The sequence below is a fragment of the Puma concolor genome, chromosome D3 (genome assembly GCF_028749965.1).
Source record: "Puma concolor isolate L17-30 chromosome D3, mPumCon1.1.hap2, whole genome shotgun sequence".
NCBI classification, from domain to species: domain Eukaryota; kingdom Metazoa; phylum Chordata; class Mammalia; order Carnivora; family Felidae; genus Puma; species Puma concolor.
The window spans coordinates 77,200,908-77,219,355 of NC_141678.1; the positions used below are offsets into that span (position 1 = coordinate 77,200,908).

General features: G+C 45.8%; 1 protein-coding gene and 1 long non-coding RNA gene across 4 annotated transcripts in view; both read left to right on the top strand.

The window, feature by feature from the left end:
• The window catches only part of NEDD4L (NEDD4 like E3 ubiquitin protein ligase), a 346,027-nt gene that overhangs the window by 128,982 nt on the left and 198,597 nt on the right, over positions 1–18,448 (top strand). The gene's annotated exons all lie outside the window — the stretch shown is intronic.
• On the top strand, positions 6,458–16,891 carry LOC147575642 (uncharacterized). Its single transcript, XR_015242592.1, has 2 exons — positions 6,458–7,331; positions 16,259–16,891. It is a non-coding gene; the product is annotated as an uncharacterized LOC147575642 (long non-coding RNA).

The window sequence follows — 18,448 nt, forward strand, 5'->3', positions numbered from 1 at the left end:
GACAAGGAAGCATACCATTCAGTGAAAAAGTAAGTGACAGATTGATTTGTATAATTTGACCCCCCCCAGCACCCTTTTTTTTTTTAAGAGAACCTGTGTGTCAGCAGGGGGAGGGGCAGAGGAAGAGAGAATCCCAAGCAGGTTCCATGCCCAGCAGCATGGAGCCCAATGCCGGCCGATCCCACAACCCTGGGATCACAACCTGAGCTGAAATCAAGAGTCAGAGGCTCAACCCGCTGAGTCACTCAGACGCCCTTGATCCCATCTTTTTTTTTTTTTTTTCCCAATATTTATTTATTTATGAGAGAGAGGGAGACCTAGTGTGAGTGGGGGAGGGGCAGAGAGACAGGGAGATTCAGAATCTGAAGCAGGTTCTAGGCTCTGAGCTGCCAGCACAGAGCCTGATGAGGGGCTCGAACTCATGAACCGTGAAATCATGACTTGAGCCAAAGTCAGGCGCTTAACTGACTGAGCCACGTAGGTGCCCCTGATCCCATCTTTTTGTAAGAAACCTAAAAATAAACAGAAATGTAGACAATCTGAAAGGGTGGTAACATGCTAATGTATATAGCATTAGAGAAAGGGATTCCTAGGTGTAGGTTTTCTTCCTTTGCCTGTGTTTGTATGTATAATTTTCCCGTAAAGAATCTACATTGCAGAGCACCTGTGTGGCTCAGTATGTTAAGCACCTGACTCCTGATTTCGGCTCAGGTCATGATCTCACAGTTCATGGGTTCGAGCCCCACATCGGGCTCTGTACAGACAGCATGGAACTTGCTTGGGATTCTCTATCTCCCTCTTTCCCTGCCCTCTCCCGCATGCTCGCTCGCTCTCTCTCTCTCTCTCTCTCTCAAAATAAATGAACTAAAAAAAAAATCTACATTGCTTTCATAAAAATTGGAAAAGTTTTAGTTTTAGAAAATAAAAATGCCTCTTATTGGGTGAGAACCTGTGATTTGAGCCTCAGAATAGACCTTTTTACCCCAATTGTTGAAGCCATCCTCTTGTACCTTCTAGAGAATTAAAGCAGTGATAAAAAAGAGCTTTAAATGATGAACTGGTTGCTCACTGGGCTGATAATTATAATGGCTGAGATTTTTAATTGCTGTTTGTATCAATGAATACTTTTTATTGGTGTGTTTAGATTTTTATAGTAGCACTGCTGTTTACTGCACTTTAATGAGATTAGAAACTTGATCTTTGTAATGGGAAGCAAAATAATGAAGCTTGTTCAGAATGGTGTTGGAGTAAGTGAAGCTCTGAGCCCAAGAGCCCGGTGATGGTGCTGCTGTTTCAGAGATCAGAAGCTGTTTCTCGGTTTATTTGGGTTTTGCAGCTGAGTTCCCACGGCTGAGGCTGTCAGAAGACTGGCTCCAAGATAATTAGTAAATTACTAAGGAAGACACTGGCCTTCCTCTGTAGCAGCTTAGAGTTTTATTGGTGAGATGGGCTCATTAGAAAACAATTACATCAATCTAGAACTCCGTGTGAAAGCTAAGTAGTTAATCGTGTGCACAGATGACAGGTGTTGAAGGCTTCAGCAAAATAGGACCTGGACGGGCAGTAAGAGGCCAGCCCTTGCATCCCGGAAGCCCTCGTGTCCCCGTGGTACTCGTGCTATGCGGCATGTGGTAGGAGCTTGCTAAATACTTGCTGAATGAGACAGCATCCGAGCTGGGCCTTCAAGCCTGGGTTCTTAACTACGTGAGGCTGGATCTAGAAACCGTAGAACGAGGACCTGCCTTACATAGCACCATTCTGAGATCAAGAGACTAAATTGGGGCTCAGGAGCACAAATGATTCCCAGTCCTCAGCACTACCGACTGGGTGGAAGGTACCCGTTGATTTAATAATGAGAGGAGATGGCGGGCAAGTTCCCCTACTCCTTTCCTGTGAGACATTTGATGATTTAAGAGAGGTTAATACGTGAAGTTGCCTCAAGTCCAGCGAAGAGGGTAGTTAATGGCACCCTTAGGGTTGGTCTGCAGGTGTCCCGATCCCCGGCTTACCCAGTCTGGTGATTCATGTTAGCCCTTTGACAGTGTACCCCTCACTTTGAATGGTTTTTTACTAGGCTGCCTTGACGTGCTCCGGTTCATTTGTCTCCTGCCTGGCCGAACACCAGTGACTGCGCTTTTTGCGGGGTTAGTTTGCGGGGATACGACTCACGGGTGCTCGCATCTGTCTTTCAGCGGAATTCACTAACTGTCTATTCAGGTCCAAGGCGGTGTGCTGGGAGCCAGAGAGGACAGAGTTTTGGGCCTCCGGGAGTTTGTCAAAAGCGGCTCATTTGAGCTCAGCATGGCCCTAGAACACGGGTCATTTACAAAGGAGGGGGGGCGGGATGCGTTAATGCATGGAATTGTCCTTCTGCTTGCTTGATTTCTGATTGTTTTATTTTTTTTTTTTTCAACGTTTATTTATTTTTGGGACAGAGAGAGACAGAGCATGAACGGGGGAGGGGCAGAGAGAGAGGGAGACACAGAATCGGAAACAGGCTCCAGGCTCCGAGCCATCAGCCCAGAGCCCGACGCGGGGCTCGAACTCACGGACCGCGAGATCGTGACCTGGCTGAAGTCGGACACTTAACCGACTGCGCCACCCAGGCGCCCCGATTTCTGATTGTTTTAAAGATACTGTCGTGTTCCATCACAGCACGGCAGCTTGTGGGACCTCGGGGGTGTGCTTGTGACGGTTACCGAGGTTTTTTTTTTTTAATTTTTTTTTTCAACGTTTTATTTTATTTTTGGGACAGAGAGAGACAGAGCATGAACGGGGGAGGGGCAGAGAGAGAGGGAGACACAGAATCGGAAACAGGCTCCAGGCTCTGAGCCATCAGCCCAGAGCCTGACGCGGGGCTCGAACCCACGGACCGCGAGATCGTGACCTGGCTGAAGTCGGACGCTTAACCGACTGCGCCACCCAGGCGCCCCGATTTCTGATTGTTTTAAAGATACTGTCGTGTTCCATCACAGCACGGCAGCTTGTGGGACCTCGGGGGTGTGCTTGTGACGGTTACCGAGGTTTTTTTTTTTTAATTTTTTTTTTCAACGTTTTATTTTATTTTTGGGACAGAGAGAGACAGAGCATGAACGGGGGAGGGGCAGAGAGAGAGGGAGACACAGAATCGGAAACAGGCTCCAGGCTCTGAGCCATCAGCCCAGAGCCTGACGCGGGGCTCGAACCCACGGACCGCGAGATCGTGACCTGGCTGAAGTCGGACGCTTAACCGACTGCGCCACCCAGGCGCCCCGATTTCTGATTGTTTTAAAGATACTGTCGTGTTCCATCACAGCACGGCAGCTTGTGGGACCTCGGGGGTGTGCTTGTGACGGTTACCGAGGTTTTTTTTTTTTAATTTTTTTTTTCAACGTTTTATTTTATTTTTGGGACAGAGAGAGACAGAGCATGAACGGGGGAGGGGCAGAGAGAGAGGGAGACACAGAATCGGAAACAGGCTCCAGGCTCTGAGCCATCAGCCCAGAGCCTGACGCGGGGCTCGAACCCACGGACCGCGAGATCGTGACCTGGCTGAAGTCGGACGCTTAACCGACTGCACCACCCAGGCGCCCCGGTTACCGAGGTTTTTAAAGTAAAGTGGCCGAAAAGACAGCAAGGCCTGTGTCATGGGGAGGGGGGTGTTCTATGTGGACTGTGTTTCTTGGTAAAGGGTATTTTATCTCATTTTATCTTTTTGCCAGTTGATATCCACGGAAGCGTTTAGGAAAGAGCTAATAGTAATACTCGTGAGCTATCTTACACGTGCGCTCTTTTATACGTGAGAGTGTACATTTGATTGGGAGATAATGTACTGAGACATACCTCTTGAATTAGTCTAGGACAGGCATAACTTGTTTTATTGTACTCTGCTTTATAGATTTTTTTTTTTTAATACAAACTGAAGGCTCGTGGCAACCCTGCGTTGAGCAAGTCTACTGGTGCCATTTTTTCCGACAGTATTTGCACACTGTGCATCCGTGCATCACATTTTGGTCATTCTCCCAATACTTCAAACTTCCTCATTATTACATTTGTTGTGATCTGTGATGTGCGGTTGTGACTCACTGAAAGCTCGGATGATGATTAGCACTTTTTAGCAATAAGGCAATTTAAAATTTTTTTTTTTCAACGTTTATTTATTTTTGGGACAGAGAGAGACAGAGCATGAACGGGGGAGGGGCAGAGAGAGAGGGAGACACAGAATCGGAAACAGGCTCCAGGCTCTGAGCCATCCGCCCAGAGCCTGACGCGGGGCTCGAACTCACGGACCGCGAGATCGTGACCTGGCTGAAGTCGGACGCCCAACCGACTGCGCCACCCAGGCGCCCCAGCAATAAGGCAATTTTAAATTAAGGTGCGTACTTTTTTTTTTTTTAGACAGAATGCTATTGCACACGTAATAGACTCCCGTATCATATAAACATAGCTTCTATATGTATTGGAAAGCCAGAAACTTCATTTGACTCCTTTATTTTGATGTTTGCTTATTGTGGCGTTCTGGAACTGTACCCGAAATGTCTCCAAGGTATGCCTAGAGAAAATTGAAGTGAATGTCAGTCGGGTCCTTAATTTTAGAATTGTTGCAAATAACCTACTGGGCTGATGTAGGAAAAAAAGAAAAAAAAAAAAAAAAGGAAGGACATTTTACGTAGTAAATAAAGTCCTGAAAATTCCAGTCTTCGTTTGTAACTAAAGGAGACACTTTCTTCTATTCTGTTCCAAGCAGATGTTGCTACTATACGAAGAAAGATGTGCCAGCTGGTCCCCAGGCCTTTGTACAGCTGCGTGTAAAACCCATATGTATGGTCTTCCCCTACTACTTGCTTAGAAATCCCTAGTATCATTTTATTTTATTTTTTTTTTCAACGTTTATTTATTTTTGGGACAGAGAGAGACAGAGCATGAACGGGGGAGGGGCAGAGAGAGAGGGAGACACAGAATCGGAAGCAGGCTCCAGGCTCTGAGCCATCAGCCCAGAGCCTGACGCGGGGCTCGAACTCACGGACCGCGAGATCGTGACCTGAGCTGAAGTCGGATGCTTAACCGACTGCGCCACCCAGGCGCCCCCCTAGTATCATTTTAGAGCATATCCCAGTGATGCCACTTAAATATAAATTTCCAATTTCTATTCCGGGGCCCTCGCTTCCTCTGGCATATTTTCCCTGAAGTTGTTACCTGCTTCTGAGAGCCTCCCGGACCTAAATCTATTCACCAGAGATTGATAAAGGCTTTGGAGGAGTGAAGTGGTTGGGAGCATTTTTTTTTTTTTTTTTTTTCAAACGTTACCTGCTAGGCTGCTCTTTGTGAGCCAATTTCCAGCACGTTCTGTCTTCCAGCGGCACAGAACAACTTCCCCGAACCCACCCAAGGCTTGCTCGCTGGCCAGGGCCGTGCTGCCTCGTCTTTGTTACGTCCTGGGTCTACAACTGGCCTCTTTACTTGGTAGAGATGCCTGCCTCGTATTTTCCAGTTGGTTCTTGGCTGTTACCTTCGGGGAACATACCGGCTCTTTGCTTCTCTTTTCTCAGTGTTTTCTCTTTGCTTCTCTTTCCTCTGGGAATTTCATTCTTTGTAACCAAATCACCAGGCGTCGAACTGGGGACAGGAGCCATAGGGAAGAACAGAACTTTGGTCCTCCCTCTTGTGTTTAGCGGCCTGATCAGAAGTCAGTGGAAAAGAACGAAGGCGGGGAAGAAGTTGTGGTGTGAAAGCACGATTGTCAGTTGAGCAGCGAAACTCACTTTCAGCAAGTCAGTAAAGCAGAAATTCGGACGCGCCGCTTCTTGAAGAATGGGTTGAAGATGGTGCGGGGTTCATGACTGCAGTATTCGAGAGCCACCACCAGATGGTGATGGCGGCTTCTTGGCCCCAGTGGGCCTCTGGGACTCCCCCTCCCACTGAAGGTCTCTACTTGCCTTGAAGGGTTACTTGAGCTGTTGTCAAAGAGTAGAATAATAAGCAACTTGCGAATTCCATTTTAAGAAATCACTGCCTTTTCAAAGGAAGCATTAAGGAAAAAGACTTCTAGCTCAGTTAAGTGCCTATTTTTCCCCCCTGCACATTCTTGACTCTTAGAAGTGAGCACGCCAAGTGTTCTTGGCTCTGCAGTGGGATGTTGCCAAGGAATTAGGGTCAGAGACCTCTTCTAACTTGGGCCGCAAGTTGGTTTACCTCTCAGGGTTTGGGCTGAGGGGCCACATGATCTGGCTTTGACCTTTGAGTGCTAAAATGGTTTTTACATTGGTCTCCTAACCTGTTGGAGACATTGGTTCAAAGAGAACAGGAGAAACATCTTTTGCTGTTGGGTATGCATTGGATCGCTTTTTAAATGGAAGGTAGGTAAGAGGGGGTGGCTGTGGTTGACCTAGGGCCACAAGCTGTTAGAGGAGATGGGGACGTGATGGGGCACAGGCCCATTGACTGTGGACTGTGGGTTCCCCCCCCACCCCCCCCAGGATCTCATTCCTCTCAACAATCCGTGAAGGTGGTTTCAAGGCTCCTTTTTTTTTTTTTTTAAACAGATGAGGAAGCTAGAAGTGGGCAGGTCATACTTAACCCAGGGACCCCCTGCTGGTAAGGTGGTAGAGATGGAATCCAAAGCTAGATTCCATCCAGAGGAGGGCAATTGATCAATTTCTTAAACACTAGTACCCAGAAAGATTCCTTCATTTTCTTGAATGTCCTTTCAACATCGGCATGAACATTTAGGGGGGGAAACGCCATTAGTGTTCAAGAAGGGACACTGTGTGCCTTAGGGTTCCTCAGGTTGCAGGGTCGCCTCAGCTAGGCTAGGTGTGCGCCCTTCTTCCTGGAAATCGGCTCTTAACTTTCCCGATGCGGTTCCACCGCACGGGCAGCGTTGGGGGCTGTGTCCTGTGCTTGGTGTCTCTTGAATCCACAAAGTTCCTCCTATAGTCATTGGTTCCGCCGCCTCAGACGAGCAACTTCCTCTCTTCCCCACTTTGGAATTTGCTCCTGATTCGATCAAGGCGCAGGCAGCAGCAACAGCTTCCAGCCCAGACAGGCTTCAGCACGGCACCAGCCGGTACAGCTCGAGGGTGTCCCGGGTGGGTGGCTCTCAGCGGGGCCCTACCTGGGCGGTCGCTGCTTGCAGAACCCTCCCCTGGAAAGCTCCCCGCCCCCCCCCCCCCCAAACACGGCACAGTGCCTCCAGCTCCGGGCTGCTGATCACCTGTCAACGGGGAACCGGCAGAGACCAGGATTTCTCCTCGCTGCTGCTGTTGTTAGGGGAAACAGACAACCATCTGCATCTAGACCAGCCTTTCTGTCTCTCTCCCCTTTTAAAGCGAGGTCTTCCTGCTCCGAATCTGGTAAGTGCCACAAAGGATTCCGTTTTCCTTGGTTCACGTCGGGAGAACGTTCTCTCCTAATGGATTTGGTAGCTTTAATCTAAATCTGCCAGGATTGGGGGAATTATTTGATTTCTTTTTTTCCTTTCGTGTCACTTAAACGTTTTTCGCCTGCTTCAAAAATCAAAGCACATCCAGTAAAAATTTGTAAGTATGTGTTTAACCTGTGTCATCTGGCGTGAGACCTATTTTTTTTTTTTTTTAGTGCTCTGAAAAACTATTCTAGAGATTGCTCTCCCGCACCCCCCTTTTATGAATAAATTAGTGCATTTGTCATCACTGTGTTCCTGAAATGTCAAAAATAGACCCAGCGAAGGGATCTGTCGTGCGGAGTTCGGGAATTTGGTACAGAACTCCAGGTGAAGTGAGGCTAGATTTTTTATTTTGAAATGTTTTTTCTTTTTAGAGTTCATTGTTCAGGTTAAACACCGTGAATGCAGTCAGCTAGGCCACGGTGGGACAGGTGTACCTGTTCGTTGTTTTAGGCTCATCTCCTGCTAAACGAATGCCTCCTTTGTTTTATAACCTTTACAGGAAATGCGGGAGGATGAGTCCCATGACTCCTAAGTTGAGTTTTCCCTCGTGTTCACACGGGTTAAATGATTTTGCTCTTCTGTGGATGGGCATTCAATCTGGAACTTTTCAGAATTGTCAATCAAGTGTCTGATAATCTTTGCCCCCACATTTGCCAGCCTCCAGACATATAAATGGGTATCCCCTTTAAGAGAAAATAAAACTGGCACTTCTGTTCTCTTGACCCTAAGTTAGAGTACTCAGGTTAAAGGTGATTAAAAACACATATAGAAATGAATCTCCGGGAATCTGTTGCGTCTCCATTTCAGGTTCATCTCGCTAGCAGGAATTAGTGTGGTTCTCCTTTTCTTCTCTTTTCTTTATACTTCGGTCACAAATAATGCTTTGTGGCCAATAGATAATTGGAGGGAAACTGACTTATGTAATACTGGAATGGAAAGGCAGGGTAGTGCTTGCTCTTTTCGGGCGAGTCCAGAACAAGAGACTCTCAGGCTGCCTCAGACCAGGGCTGGCTGCGGAGCCCGTGCTGGGCTGAGCGGTGGAGGAGGGTGTATGTGGGGGTGGGGTGGGGGTGGGGGGGCGGTAAGCCTGCCCCTGGGCAGCCGCTTGAAGCATGTCAGAAAGAACACTTGTCAGAAGCCTTCAAAACCGTGGCCGTTGGTAATGTGTGAAATTGAACTTGTGACCCTGTTTGCTTGATGGCGACTTCTTGTTTTGCTTGAGAATGGCGTGGCATTGGGTCCCTTGGATGTGGGAGGAAAGGCAGGGCAGCTTAATGAATGAGTAGGGAAACGCCGTCCTCTTTCTGCGTGGCTCGAAATTGTAGAGTCTAAACCATCACCTTAAAAGGAGATGTTGCCCCCTAGAAATGGACAGTTGGAGACACAGATTCTGCAGACCTGACCTGCTGAGAATTCCTCACCTGTAGACGCCCTTGCATGTGAGGTCACGGTTACACCTCGTAAGGGATGAGGAAGAACGGAAAATAAGCTGCAGCTATGGGTGGAGAACCGCTCTGGAAGAAGAGGAAGAAGTGTGCCCCCCACCCTCGCCAAAGCCCCCCCCCCCATTTGCTTCTGTTCCTTCTGCGCCATTGAGGTGCCCTTCTCCTGAAATGACCTAAACGCTGTGTTTGGCAACAAGAGGCTGCTACTTTCTCTAAATGCATTTTTTCAGCTTGTGAACCCTCATTCTTTGCCAAGAGGCCCGAGCGCCTGGTTAATGATCTTTAATGTAGACGATCCTATGCCGTGATTAACATTTAGCCTGGTTAGTACCCCGCGGGTTGAACTCCCTGGTCCTCCCCTGTGATTTTCTCTCTGCCAGCCATCTGCCCACCTGTAGAAACCGGGCACAACCAGTTCCCTATGGGTGCTCTACCCCTTGGGGGTGGGGGAGTGAGTTGGGTGTGAGCCAGAGGAGGTGGAACCACAGTCATGGAACCGCAGTCAGTGGAAGGGAGCGGCTGCCCAGGGCACCGCGTGGCAGACGGCTCCTGCAATCCAGAGACCCATCTGGTGAGCCTTTGCGCTGAGCCGGCTTCAGGGAGGGCTGATCACACTTGTGTGCGGGTGGTGGGGGTGTTGGGTGATCGACATCTCCCAGCCCAGGTGCCGACTGCCTGGGTCTCTAAGCCACCTTGGCGGCCATCCCCTCCCTTCTTTCTGAGAGACTATCCATTGGCATCGCTTCTTGAAAGAAAAAGGCATCGGGGTGGCCTTGCCCCCTACAGGGTGGGTAGAGTTAGCCGTTTTCTTCTGACCTAAATCTGTTACGGTGGTGAGTTGACATACATGTTCACGCTGGCACCTAAAAGAGGAGAAGAAAGAGCTTCCGTAACCACAAAAATGAGGAATGTCTTTTTTTTTAAATGATTTTTTAAGAAACAGCTTTTACAGCCAATTATTAAAAAAGCCAGTGGCACCGAACCTGCATTCTCTCGGGTTTCCCTTAAGAACTTACTCGTCCTGTTGTTTATAGAAGTATTCCTCTCCGCCCCCAAATGAAGCTGAGTGACAAGTTGGAAACCTCCAGACATCAGCCTAAGGCATTTATAAGGCACATACTTTCATGAGCTCTTTCCTCTTTCCTTGGCCTTAATCTTCTTGTGGGGAATGGGGTCTGTTTTCATCGCTGGTGGCAAACATGACTCTTGGGCGGTGCACCCGTGGTCCTCTGAGGTGGGAATGTGGTAGGTCGGGGCGGCACTCGGTGGTCACGAGGTGTCCCATTTTGGCGTCTTTCCCAGACCACCTTCTGCCTGTGCTCGGTCCGATTGGCTGCCGTGTGTAGAGTCTGATGTTTCCTTTCGAATCCCAGAACAGAGAGGATTGAAGATGATTTCTAACCCAGATTCCTTGCTTCTGGGGAGTTAACAAGTCTGTACGTTACATTTATTTATTGTTTTAAAAGTACTGATTTCCTGACAGCTGAGGGCATACTTTTGCTTTTTTTGTGTGATTATGTTTTCTGATTGGTGATTTCTGGAAGGTTTCTTAAAATGTCACTTAATCCACTTTGAAATCTTATGTTACTGTTAAAACCATGTTGCATTTATTTATACATATCACGAATTACTTTAAGGCAGAGGTTCTCAACCAGAGACGATTTCGCCAGCTGGGGACACTTGGCAATGTCTGGAGACCTTTTTGACTGTCCTTTCGTGGGGACAGGCCAGGGATACTGCTCAGCCTTTTGTAGTGTATCTATAGTGTATGGGACAGCCCTGCACCACAAAGACGTGTCCACGCAAAGCAGTGCCACGGTTGTTGAGAAACCTTGCTTTTAAAGGGATGTCCAAACTTTAAAATGCCACAGAAATGCTGAAATCTCTGTAGCCTCTCCGTAAAGGACTAAAAGCTTCTTGTTGGCTTGTTTTGCAGAAGGGCTCAATTGGGCCTGGTTGAATGAACAGATTAATGGAGCATGTGGTTTATATAACATAGCTTCAAGATAGTAAAATGTCTTTCTTTTAAGTTCGAGTTAATTGGCAAAGTGTCTTATTTTAACATCTTTTTTTTTTTTTTTTTTTAAGTAGTTACTTAGTAGTTTGCTAATATCATCCACCTGAACGGAGGATTCCTGTTCATTGTCAGGCAGGAAAAAGCTCTCTGTCGGTGGCAGCTGGTGGGGAGACTTGCTTGTGGTCCTCTAAGGCCCTCTGTGGCTGATGACAGGCCAGGGTATCCTTGCTGCTAACCTCGCTGCGTTGTTGGAGACCGAAATGAAAAGGAATGGCGGAGTTAGAGACGCCGAAGGGGATTTCAAGAGTCAGTTTCGTCTAATACCTTCTCTCTTGAGATGAACTCTAGCCCAGAAAGGTTGGCTTTCCTTTTATAATCATTCTGACATGGTTTCTCCCTTCCTGCTTCAGTTCTTACAGCAGTTTTTGCCTAAGCCCTTAGTGAGTTCACTTCCAGTGAATCACGTGCTTGTTTCCTCCACGTTGGCTGTCGTCTTGCCTTGCTCTTTGAAATCTTTAAGATCATCTTTCTGTGCTTTCTACTTAACTCCTTCATTGGATCAAACGGACTGGAGACGGGCAACGGCTCACATACTTTGGGCCCCTGTAGTACCCACAGAAGTATTTTGTAGGTTTCTGACCCTAGCAAGCTATTTGGGGACCTGATTGAAATGACACGTAGGCTTATTAGCATGACTGACCCAGCCTTAGTATCGGAACCTGACTTTCAGATTGGTGTTCTCCATACCACAGCTCACTTTTCACACCTGGAAATTCACTCCCTGTTTGGCAAGTTCTCTAAGACGGTGGTTACTGGAGTTATATATAGGTCAAGGTTGGTCTGTTGACGAGCCGATCTTGTTGGTGTTTCATCCAATATTTGAATTTTTCTTGCTTTGAGAAGCGTTGTTTTAGTCTTTTATGCTTGCATTTGTTATATTTGCTTAAATCGTCTTCCTATGGTGAATTTTAAATTGTAAGAAAAATCAAAATTGCATCTGGGAACAGGAAAAGGACATTAGGGAAAAACAGGAAATCTGAATAAAGCCTGGATTTCAGTTAATGTATCAACCTCTATTCATTAATTGAGCAAATGTATCATACTAATGTAAAATGTTAATAGTTGGGGAAACCAGATATGTGGTATATGGGATCTCTTTGTACTATCTTTAGAATAATGCTATAAGTCTAAACTGTTCTTAAAAAAAAAAAAAAACCTTACCATTTCATAAATGTTACTGTCCTCTCACCTTCCCCCCCTTGAAATAGGCTGTTGTGAAGTTGAGTTCCTCATTCATCTCGCAGTTTTCTGCTCAGGATAGCCATGAAGTGCCTCTTTCCAGAATGCGCCCGAGTCGGCTTGAGCAATTGCAAACCATGTTATGTGATTTTAATTGCCTGCCATTGCACTGACTCATTTCTAGGTGGTATATTTAAAAGACTAGACAGAATTTTCAGGTTAAAAAGTTACATCAACAGAAAGTGTATTTGTAGGTGCCGATTGAAATATTATCGGCTGGGAATGCTACCAGCAATGCGCTAGTTGGACAATGGGACGTGTCCCTTTTTGTTGCTGGGCCTCCAAAGGCATCCGGGTGACAGATGTCACTGTCCCGGTGCAGCCTGGTGTAATTGAATGCCTCTGAAGCTGGAAGAAGGAATTGTGCTTCCAGGGTTCATAAAGGTACAAAGTATACATGTGGGTCTATTCCATTTGACAAATCACTAAAAGTGCTAAACCCATATGTATTTGGGAGGCAATGGAAATCAGCATGAATTTTTAAACTTGGACTTGAAATTGCTGGCAGTGCTGTTAGGCCATGGCCCTCACCCCACTCCTCTGTCGGTGCGGGTACTGGGGAACAGCGTATGAAAGCACTGGACTTGGAGATAGGATAACATGGGTTTGAACCGGTTTGAGTCAATTACCTTAGTTCTAAATGTGCTAAATAGTCACGGGAAATTTTGTTGTGAACACAGAATGAGATCCTATAAAATGTATTTGAATACAGTAAAATCTTACAGATGTGGACTATGTTATGTTGTAGTAGGGGTCAGCCCCACCCCCCGCTTGCCTGCTTGTATGTACATTTTATATTAGGAACCTTGTTGTTCACCTTGGCCTAAAGTTGGCTTTGCTGCTCATCTGTGCTCTTTCTTACATTCTTACTTGGTGTGCATGTGTGTTAATATTAAAGGTTACCAGGAAAATTGATTTTTTTTTTTTGTTTTTGAGGGAGAGTGTGAGCAGGGGGAGGGACAGAGGGAGAGGGAGAGAATCTTAAGCAGGCTCCAAGCCTAGTGAGGAGCCTGGTGTGGGGCTCGATCTCACAACCCATAAGATCATGACTTGAGCTGAAATCAAGAGTCAGATGCTCAACCGATTGAGCCACCTAGGCACTTCTGGAAAGTTGATTTTTTAAAAATTATTCAAATCTATACAAAAATAGAGAAAACTGCATGATGGCAAAGAGCATAATGAAATCCTATAACCCAACTTCAACACTTCCTAAAATTTTGCCATTTAAAAAAAAATTTTTTTTTTTAGTATCTGGTGTTTTTTTTGTTTTTTGTTTTTTGTTTTTTGTTTTTTTTTGAGAGAGAGAGCATGAGCAGGGAAGGGGCAGAGAGAGAGAGGGAGACACAGAATCCAGAGCAGGCTCCAGGTTCTGAGCTATCACACAGAGCCTGACCTAGGGCTCGAACTTAAACCGTGAGATCATGACCTGAACTGAAGTTTGGACACTTCAATGCTAACCTACCCAGGCACCCCTAAAATTTTGCTATCTTTATTACTATTGGATACAGTTTAATATTTCTTGACAATTCTTTCTTATCTTAGATCCCACTGGGGATGTACAATAAAAACACATTTTAAAGTCAAGTGAGACCATGTTTCTCTATGATTGCGATACCAACTTTATATATTGTTAGAGTTGTTTTTGTTTTTGCAATTTTCTTAGTATCAGCATATAGAGAACTTTGACCAGTCTATAGAGAAGTTCCTCGTGTATTTTTACATCTCTTTAGATCTCTTTTACATCTCCTCGTGTATTAATACATTCACCCTGGTATGAATGTATTAGATTTATTCAGTCGATCCCCTACTGATGGACATTCGGGTTATTCCCAGACTTGTCCGTTGTTTTTCAGTAAATAGCCTTGTGCACACATCATTTTGTATTTCTGTCTGGGCATTCCACGAGGGATAAAGGGATAAGATGACAGCAGCATGTAAATTCTTCCAGTCTCGTCTGGGACAAGTGCAACTGCTGGGTAGCCTCCCGTTGCCTGAAGCTCTGCCCTCCTCTTCACTACCTGACCTAGGAGGTGTAAGCTCTTCAGGCTACAAGCCTCCATCCGTGCCCCAAATTTGTAAAGCTAGAAAGAGACCTTAGAGATGGACTCTTCCTCCTGGTGTTACAGGTGAAGGACTGGAGACCCAGGAAGTGAGGGGAGAGCAGGAGCCCAGCTGGCCTGTGCCCTGCCCAGCAGGTGATGGCCTTTCTGTTAAACTCTCTCTCTCTCTCTGCCCACCATCGGCTGAGCTGCCCTCCAGGGCAGCTGCTCCAGGTGTGGTCCACGGACCGGCAGCATCAGCTGGTTGCTTGTTAGATGAGCAGACTCTCTGACCCTGCCCGGGCATACGGAATCAGTCTGTTTTTCACTGGTTTTCCGGGTAACTCCCGCGTGCTCTGCTTTGGGAGGGCTGGTCTGACGGCCTCCTTCAGGAGCGGACGAAGCTGTGTTTTATCACCAGGGACAGCACAGGCTCCTTCCCAACAAACAGAGTCTACTCCCCGCTCCTGGTGCCCTTCTCCAGTCTGCTGGTCCCTGCCCCGGGTCGTCCTCTCTGTGCACAGGGTTGGGAATTGATCTCTTCAGGGGCAAAGTCGTTCCTGGCTGGTTCTGCCTTCCATTTCCCCCGTATACACAGCCTTCATCCTTCTGGATTTGTCTCCTGTCATGTGGCACATGTTGGGCAAGCACCTTTGCTTTTATTTCATGGCTCCGTTCCTGCTAATTTGGGTATTATTATTATTATTAGTTTTAGTTTTAGTTTATTATGCACTTGCTCACCAATGTTAAGGGGCTTAAAATGCTTGCTAGTAATATATAGCACCGCATAAGACTTCCCTCATCATCATCATTGGTATTATTTCCATTATTATTAGCTTCTTTGCCGCTGCTGTGGTTGTGTGTGTGTGTAACTGATAATATTAGGCCTCCGTGCATACTTAAATAAAACCTTAATTGGAAATGACTCCTTAAATTATCCACAAACTAGGTTGGCACTTAAAGTGACTACACTTTGGAAATCATTAGCATAATAAAAAAAAATCCTTTACCGTTGGATTCAGTGTTTCCAGTCTCTCCTACATTTCAGTTTTGGAAGGTCAATTTTTGGAAAGTGGAAGTGATTATCTAGATTCAGTGCTGAGGTTTAGCACCCTGGAGGAAAGATTTCTGTATAATATGTGCTGTTGGTAAATGCACAAGGAAAAGTAGTTTTCTTTTAAAGGCAGCTTTTTATACTAAGCAGCAGATGATCTTTTTTTCTAAACTATGTTAGCTATACCCAAATTAGTATACGTTAAAATAACTATGACTGGTAAAAACATTTTTCAGATTCCTTTTACTTTTTATATAATTATATGAAATTCTCCATTTGGAGTTGATCTCTCAAATAAATTAAGTCTTGCCAGACTGTCTCAGAAGATATCTAGTGAATCAGACCCTAAAAACTTGTTGCATGTGAAAAATAACAACTATGCACGGCAATTTATAAGGGCAAAATTAATTAAAGAATTTTTTTTTTCCAGTACTTTAAAATTTGCACTAGGAGAATCTTAGCCTGGTTTAAGGGAATGCAGTTCACATCAGCTGCTATGAAAAAGCCATTGTTTCTATTGTTTCCAGTTGTAGAAAACAGCCAGTTTCAAAGAAGGACTTTTAATAAAAATTCAGGCTCTTTTGAGTTTGAAGGCATAGTTGACTTTACTACCAGATTCATCACGGTATCCCCCCTGAACCTCACTTTTTATGTACTCAGACATTTTCAAAGTAGGTAAGGATGATTGATTTGTTTGCAGTAAGCATTTATTTTGCTGTTGGAGTATATATGGCAGGTGGTTATACGGAATACGAAGAGGCGTAAGTCCCTTGACTTCCAAGATGCTTACAGTCTAATAGAAACCTTATCATTTCCCCTGGGCAGGGCTCCATGGGGTCATTACAGCCAAGGGAATGTGTAGGCATCTAGATAGATGAAAATTACTCAGAACTTTACAGATATTTGACATTTTGTTGACTGGTGACAGGTCATGATATATGGGTATTGCATAGGTGGTTGACTTTAAATAGTCTTTAAAAAAATTTTTTTTTTTTTTAGAATTTCCACAATGTTTGTAGTGTTAGACATTCATTACACAAAAGCCTTCATAAATTTTGTACATCTTTCTGAGAGCCACATGCAGAAGTGCAAGAGGAAGAAGGCGCTAGAACACTGCAAAAGGGATCACATGGTCTGTGAGGTGAAATGAAACTGGCCAACCCTGGAATCGGATAGAATGCAATGAAGAAAGAGAAGAAAATTTCTAAAAAAAAAAAAGGGAAAGAGAGGAACTCAACATTGTATCAAGCAGAATGTGTATCCACTAGACTGTGAGCACCTCAACACAAGAGATTTGGGTTGAGAGTTAAACTAATTGACTAATTATCACTTGACGGATAATCACCAGATCTTCTAAGATGGTCTACCTGATAAGTGATATAGAGTCAATTTTAGGTATCCTCGTGTATCGTGCCCTATTTGTGTTTCCTGATACTTTGTGTGGATCATTAGTTCTCTTCACGAACTGTTAGGGAACTAATGTGGTTTTATGGTCCGCTCCTTCTAGCTGGTACTTAAGCATCGTGGGTCAGTAGAAATGTGAACAGTAGAGCGCTGAGCCAATACTCCTTATAATCTGTTGTGTTCCCAAATGGCCAAAGGAATAACAGAGATTAAAGAGAGATAAATGTAGTCACCTGGCAAAAATATTTGGCCTTTTTCAAAATAATGGAAGTTATATTTAGGAGAAATGTTTTTGGTAAAAATATTTGAAAGTTTGTTTTATAATCATAAGCAGCTTGGCTTGTTTTGACTCGTGGGAAGGGGGAGGGAGAGGCAGCCGATAGGTAGGGCCTGTGGATTTGTCATTTGGGAGAGGGAAACACGATGAATCAGTTAATTGGTATAGAATAAGAATAGAAAACAAGTAGGAAGTAGAATCGTGAAATCTCAGGGCTTTTCATTAGTCATTAGTTGAAGACTCACAGAGAAATGGTGGAAATCACTAGTAATTAGGAAAGGAAAGGACAGTATTGTGGAAAAAACGGGCCCCATACCCCTTTCCTGGTATTCAGGTGGAGTGTAATTTGGTTCAGCCCAGTTTCCCTTCACTTCCTTTCCACCTGTTTTGCTGCACCCAAGCTGAATTGCCCAAGTCGCCTATATGTTTGATTCCCCCCTCCCCTGCCCTTCTTCACCCAGTGGGGTATGTGTGTGTGAGTGAAGGAGAGAGAGAGACAGAGAGCCCTGCTTACCTGGTGAGGCCCCACTCAGAGAGCAACCTCTCTACAAAGGCTTCCTTCATTCCTTGTAACTGCAAGAAGGCGGTTCTCGGAAGAGTTGAAGTTGTTCCCTGTGCACAGAGTGCAGGATCCCCCAAAACTTCCAGCCTGAGTGCGCCATAGTTGAGCTTGGCCGAGGCGGTTTAACGATCACACAGGTTTTCCACTTGGACAACACCAGTCTCCTGTACTGTGTTGGAGGAGCTATGCTGGCGGGGGGTAGAGGGGGAACGCCACCGACTGCCCTCAGCCCCTGGAGGACGCACACTGCCAGCGGAGTGATGAATCCATCTATACCGACGCAGGAACTCCGGCATTGAGATCTGGCATCCTGGCTAAAATTTGCGGGAGAAACAGTACAAAGTAGAGAGAGAGCAGGTGGGAGGCAGGGGGACAGACTACACCACTAGGGCGACAGCGGAGTGGCTGGTGAAGCTGGGCGTTGAGGGATCATGCGGAGGTCAGATGGTCCATGTGACCTTGACCCCACAAGGCCTGGCAGCGGGAGCGCCTGCATTCCCCGCTCTCCACCCCCCCCACCTCTCCCCTTCCTCCAGGCACCGTGTTGTGATGGGAATGGGGGGAGATGTGCACACCAAGCCTCCCACCCCACCTTACACAAGCCTCTTCAACGGGCCTGCCCCCACCCCCTGGCCTTTGCACTGTGAAATACGCCTCCCTTCTCTTTGAGCCTTAGCATGTAGTTGTTTGCTAAGAATAAGAAGGGTTAGAAATATTTCCGCCAGAAAGTGAAGTTTAAGTATTTCAGATGATAATATGAGCATATCTGGCCCAACCAGATTATTTCTGAAGCACAACACGTAGCTGATTGCCATTGAACCTTGGAAAACAGATTATCTCACTTAATTTTGACAGATGAAAAGTGGTGTGCCATGCAGAAAGAACACAGCCGACCAAATACCCCTTGGTAAGGGTTTTTCTGGGGAATTGGAAACCATTTGTTTAC